This window comes from Tamandua tetradactyla, chromosome 12 (genome assembly GCF_023851605.1).
Source record: "Tamandua tetradactyla isolate mTamTet1 chromosome 12, mTamTet1.pri, whole genome shotgun sequence".
Taxonomy (NCBI): Eukaryota; Metazoa; Chordata; class Mammalia; order Pilosa; family Myrmecophagidae; genus Tamandua; species Tamandua tetradactyla.
The window spans coordinates 16,380,918-16,387,255 of NC_135338.1; the positions used below are offsets into that span (position 1 = coordinate 16,380,918).

General features: G+C 41.8%; 1 long non-coding RNA gene across 1 annotated transcript in view; it reads left to right on the forward strand.

Annotated features, from left to right (window-relative positions):
- Positions 1 to 1,098: 1,098 nt before the first annotated feature.
- The window catches only part of LOC143651834 (uncharacterized), a 44,064-nt gene continuing 38,824 nt past the window's right edge, over positions 1,099 to 6,338 (forward strand). Inside the window, exons 1-5 of the long non-coding RNA XR_013160263.1 lie at positions 1,099 to 1,262; positions 1,684 to 1,751; positions 2,169 to 2,266; positions 3,629 to 3,682; positions 3,829 to 3,934. This is a non-coding gene — a long non-coding RNA (uncharacterized LOC143651834). The remainder of the gene's footprint in view (positions 1,263 to 1,683; positions 1,752 to 2,168; positions 2,267 to 3,628; positions 3,683 to 3,828; positions 3,935 to 6,338) is intronic.

Consider the following 6,338-nt stretch of genomic DNA (forward strand, 5'->3'; position numbering starts at 1 on the left):
AGCTCTCTCACTCCATGTTCCTCATCCCTGCCAATCTACCGTTTCAGGGGCCCGCACATGACACACTGCTGGGTTACCTCACATCAGGGTCTCATCAACAGCTTTAGCTAGAAACACTCTGGAGATCACATGGACTCTTGAAATCTTTCCCAGCACAATTCTAAATAGGTTTATTATTCCCACTGTTAAAAATAGTGAAGTTGAGGGGATTTTCTCGAGTGATGAAATAGTTCCAGTATTTCGATAGGGGTGTGAATGGCAGGGATGATAATCAGGTAAAACTCAGCTAACTGTGGATAGATGCGTGATGAAGTGGAGCAAAACATTAGGGGTAGACTCTAGGTGGTGGGTATACCGTGTTCACTGTTAAATTCTTCCAGCTTTTCGTTATGTTTGAAAATTTTTATTAAATAATGTTAAATAATGTTGCTGTACGTTACATTATGTGTAATTGATATCTCAAAAAAGGAATAGTACCAGAGCTGAGGAGGGGTTGGGTTAATAATGGAATGAAAAGAAAACAATAATCCTATTGGTTGACAGATGTGATTGTTTATTTCTTCTAAACATTTTTTAAAAGAAAAAAAATTCCTTTTAATTTCCTGGGCAACTCCGGTTCTCCTAAGTAGATAGGTAAGAACTATCCTAGGTCAAGACGACTTTGGAGTACAGGGCTGCTTTCTCCTTAAAATTCGCTTTTCTCATCTGAGACCTCTTGCTCCTCCCACCCTGAATCCCGAGGAAGAAAATCCCCGCGTGGTCTGCAGTTTCCCCAAGCACTGAGGACCGCGGCACCCGCACCTCAACGCGTCCCGGGTGCGCCCCGCCCGGCCCCCAGTGCCCAGTCCGCCTGGACCTCGTTCCGCCCCCGCCTCTCTGCGCCCCGCGAGCATCCCGGCAAGACCCCGGCGCGCCCCGCACCCTGCCCGGCTCCAGCTCTGCTCACACACCTGCGCCCTTCACCCCAGGCTCCCATTCCCGGCTTTGCGCCGACTCCGCGAGCAACCTGGAGCCGCCCCTCCCGCGCGCCCGGCCCCCCGGACCCGTCCCGCCCCTTAAGCCCCGCCAGGACCCCGCGCCCCGCCCCGCTACGCAGGTCACAGGGCAGGTCAGCGGTCACGCAACCCCGGCGCCGAGCAGCCCTGAGCGCGGGCCGCCCCTGGGTCCGCGGTGGGCGAACTGCCGGCGCTGGATGCCTCCGGGAAGCAGGTTCTGTTGGGTGCGCTGTTCCGGGAGCGCCGGGCCATCGTGGTCTTCGTGCGGTGAGTGCGGGCGGCGGGGAGAGCGCTGCGGGGTGGCAGGCGCAGGGTGCCTCCCCCGCCCGGGGTGCGCGTCGGGGCCCTCGGAGGGTTCAGAGCCTGTGAGGGAGGGTCCGCCGGGCCTTTCCCGCCCACTAGGGGTTTGAGGGGTGGAAACTGCTCCTCCCGTTTCCTTTAACAGGAATGGGAACCAGCCCCCAGAGCCCAGGCCCTTTTGTCAGGCAGAGGAGTGGCTCAGCCTGGATTGGGTGCAACCGGATTTTAATGCAAATCGGGCGCCTCGGGCACTCACCTCCCCTGCCCCCCCCCCATTCCCCACCCTGTCTTGGCTATTAACATCAAGCCTGAAGAAATACTTGGTCCCTTCTGATCCTGGAGGATGTTATGTTGCTAATTTACCCTCTTTGCCCTGTTGTAATTTCAGCATTTCAGTTTAATATCTGCAAGGAATATGTAGAAAATCTGGCCAAAATCGCCAGGATTTTTTTACAAGTAAGTTTTCTGAGAGCGTAGGGTCTTGTGCCCACTTCAAGGGGACCTTCTGAAAGTACCTGTGGTTTATAAGAAGGGCAGTAGGTGTGTGTGGAGTATGCAGACACCCAGAGAGCCAGAGTTTTAGCTCCTCACCCCCTTTCACCTCTCCAGCACCTCCATAAAACAGGTGAGACACCTTAGCAATGGACTTCTGTCCTAGTTTATTCAAGGCTGCCTACTTATAAACTACTAACCATGGTAGTTATTTTCATCTTACTTAACAGTATGTTTTCAAATGTCGAAAAATAAGGATCAAGAACATTAATTCTGGAAATTGCTGATGTACTCTTCCTTTTGCTTCTTTTTTTTTATTTTGCTTCTTTTCTTATGCTCCAAATATTTGTTCACAGTAGGAAATATTATTTTATCTTACAGGTGAAAATGTGCTGTTGTAACTAAATGTGCATACCTCGTCCTCATGACGGCCAGGTATCTGTAGTTTCCTTCAGGCACATGTATAAGTTTATCTCCAGGTGAGATTTTTTGTTTTTGTTTTAATATTTTTATTGAGATATCTTCATGCACATGCAGTCCATTCAAAAGTAAACAGTCAGTGGCACAAAATACCATCCCATAGTTGTGTAGTCATCACCACGATCATTTTTAGAACATTTCTATCACCCTAGAAAAATACAAGGAAAAAACTTATACATCCCAGACCCCTTAACCCTCCCTGTCATTGACCACTAGTATTTCCATCTACCTAATTAATTTTACCCTTTGTCCCCCAATTATTTAGTGTTTTATCCATATTTTTTTACTCATCTGTCCATACCCTGGGTAAGAGGAGCAACAAACACAAGTTTTTCACAATCACACAGTCACATTGTAAATGTTATATATTTATACAATCATGTTGAAGAATCAAGGCTATTGAAACACAGCTGGACAGTTTCAGGTACTTCCCTCCAGCCACTCTGATACATGATAAACCAGAAAGGGATATATGTAATGCATAAGAATAACCTTCAGAATAACCTCTCTACTCTGTTTGAAATCTCTCAACCACCGAAACTTTATTTTGTCTCATTTCTCTCTTCCCCTTTTGGTCAAAAAGGCTTTCTCAGTCCAATGGTGCCATTTCCTGGCTCTTCCCTGGGAGTCCTGTTCCACATTGCCAGGGAGATTTACACCTCAGGGAGTCATGTCCCACACAGGGGTGAGGGCAGTGAGTTCATCCAATTGAGCTTTGTGTGAAGGGACTGGGTAGCGTTTCTGAATCTAAGATCTGTTTCCAACAGAAGATATCAACTGGAATGTAAAAGAAGGTAAAATTGTCTGATTAAATAACCTAAGTTTAATAGCTTTTATCCTTTTTTATGTATACCTTTGGGGAAAGTGAAGAGAATTATTATCTATATCATTTTTAAATTCTTGGCAAAAGAATCATCTAAATTATTTGAACATTTTAGCATATAATTCTTTGCTCTGGCTTATGCAATTTTTTTAAAGCTTCTTTTCATTTCTCAACTACATTTTTGATGCATTTTGGCCAGTGGTTATGTTTCTTTTGAAAATTAATCATACTGAATGCAGATGCACACAACCACTAACACTTTTTTATTTATTTTTTTTATTTACATGGGCAGGCACTGGGAATCGAACCCAGGTCCTCTGGCATGGCAGGTGAGCATTCTTGCCTGCTGAGCCACCGTGGCCCGCCCTGGCTCATGCAGTTTTGCTGCTTTAAAAGCCTATAGGTAGCATTAGAAGGGAATAACAAACTTGGGTTGAGGGAAGTTGTATAAAACATATAATTTCTTTTCTATTTTTTAGTTTTTAAATGTATATAATTTATAATCATCCGTGTCTGTTCTTTTTTTTTTTTTTTGAAGGAAGGAAATGTCACCCTTATAGTGATTGGACAGTCATCCTGCCATTATATTAAGGTAAATATTAACATTAAATCTGTTCCAGAGATAAAAATTTTATTTGAGACACTAAGTGTAGGTAAAATTTGCACAAATTGCATTAGATGCTGTTACTTTTCTCTTATTTGTTCCTGTTAAAAATCCCAGCTGTTTTCGTTCTTTAGCCTGTCTGCAAACTGACTGGATATTCTCAAGAAATCTATGTTGATCTTGAGAGAGGAATTTATAAAAGATTGTGAATGAAAAGAGGTGAAGAAATTGACTCCTCAGGTAAGACATGACGTGTTACATAGAAAAGCTGATGGTATGTTTTCATGTTTGCATGTTATACTCATAGGGAAGCAAATTCATAAATCAGACTTCTTTTTGTGATTCCAATAAGTGGTGTAGACAGATGCACCAGACTCTTAAAAGATTCCATTTCCTGGGTGTAATGACACAGAAGGCTGTCGTGAAGTTTAGTACCCCATTGTGGTCAGTGAGAGGGAGGGGTCAGGGGTTTAGGATGTATGGGTTTTTTCTTTTTATTTCTTTTTCTGGAGTGATGCAAAAGTTCTAAAAATGATCATGGGGATGAATACACAACTATATATAAATATATACATATATATTATACATACATATAAAATACCAACTGTGCCAGAAAGGTGAGAGGAAGGTCTGGGAAGGCTTTACAGAGGAGGTAAAGTCTAAGCTGTCCCCAAAAGGATTTAGCTGAGTGAAGACAAGGGTGGGGAAGCGTGACAGAAAGTAGCATACGAGGCATGAAAAGACGGGACTCGTGGCAGGTGGTGTCTCTGGCTGGAGTCTGGGAGCCAGTTGGGAGGTTGGTGTGAACTGACAGAGAGGTTTTGTCCAACTGATGTCAGGTCTGGTGTGACAGGCCAAGAGCTTTGGGTTTATTCTGAAGGCTGTGAGGGAGTCAGACAGTGTTTGAAGTGGAAAAGTGGTAGAGTTGCATACACTCTGTGGAGGAGGAATTGGAGCAGGTGAAACGCAAGCCAGTGAGTTGGGTTGTGATTATAGGCTAGAAAGAAATCAGAGGGCCTGCAGTGGAGACGGAGGGAGGAGGTATGTCTGGGGCCTGTTCATGAGATGAAGCTGGCATGGTCTCTTGGCAGATGTTGTTAAAGAAGGCAGTCTAAACTTATGATGAGCTGGCGTAAATACAGTGTTTGCATTCTCTCTCTATTTCTCTCTCTCTCTCTTCTTTTCTCATTTCTTTCTATCTATCTGTCTGTCTGTCTGTCTATCTATCTACCCATAACAGGACAGATTGCCAGCCTTACTTCCTTTTTGGTATACTATTTTCATGTGCTATTATGGAGGCTCAATATTTGTAAGTTCTGCATATCGTTTAGCACTTTAGATATAAATTGCGAGTTTTCACACTAATTAAATCTCACTGCCAAAATAAAGTTATAGACTTGTAAAGAAAACAGATGAATTCTAAGCAAAATACATGCTTATAATTATTAGAGAGGGTATATTAAAATCTTTTAAACTCTGTTGACTTCTATTAAAGTACTGTATTTCCAAACCAAAAATATTAGGTTTTCATAGAATAATTTTTAGCAATACCTCAATGAAAAGTATAAAGGCTTAAATCTCAGGATTAGTAGTATCAGAATAGTCCTACTTGAAATTTAAGACAGTGAAAAGATATTACATAATTATAATTTAAAATACCAAGTTTTATAGCACTTTTTTAAAATGTTCAGTGAAGGTGAAGATTTCAAAATAGGGAATAATCATCAAGACCTTTTTTTTTTTTTACATCAACAGAATAATGTTGTATATATTTTTTGGACTTTTTATTTGGCAGTAAATAATTTGGCAATAAATAAATTATTTGGCAATAAATAAGATTTTCAAGCTTACAGGACAGCAGCACAATTAATACAAACCTCATATACAGAGAACACCAACAAACCCCCTCCACCAGATACCCAGATCTGCCAGTTTTTTTTGCTTTTTTTTTTATACATGGGCAGATCTGCCAGTTTTAATGTTTTGCCTCCTTTGCCCTGTCCATCTTTCTGTCCATCAATCTATTTTCTGAACATCTGAGAGCAAGTTGTCCACATTCTACTCCTTGTCACATAATACTTCCACGTACATTTCCTATAAACAAGCATATTCATTTATGTAATCACCTTAAGTGTACTTTATCAAGCTCCAAAAACTTAAATCTATAAAGTTAAGATACGTAGGTTACAATCTATATTCCACTATTTTCTTACATCTCACTAATGTACTTTTGAGCCATTTTACCTCCATTCTTAGCTCCCATCTGGTATCATGTATTACATTTAATTGTCATTATCTCTTCAGTTTTTCTTTTCTTCTTTTTTGTAGACTCATGTATTCAATATAAAACTTCCCATCCCAGCCCCTCCCAGTACACAATGCAGTAAGATTAATCACATTCAGTGTTGCAGGATCTTCACCAGTATCCATTACTGTAACTTTCCCTTCACCCCAGATGAAACCCTGCACTCACTTTGCATTAACTCCTTATCACCCTAACTCCCACCCCTGCTAACCTGTGCTCTACTTTCTGTCACTATGAGTTTGCATATTCTCTAATAATTAAGTTTCTTCGTGGTTACCATGATCTTAAATTTAACACACCAAGTTTCTAACAATCTCATTTGCTTAGCTACCAATTTAA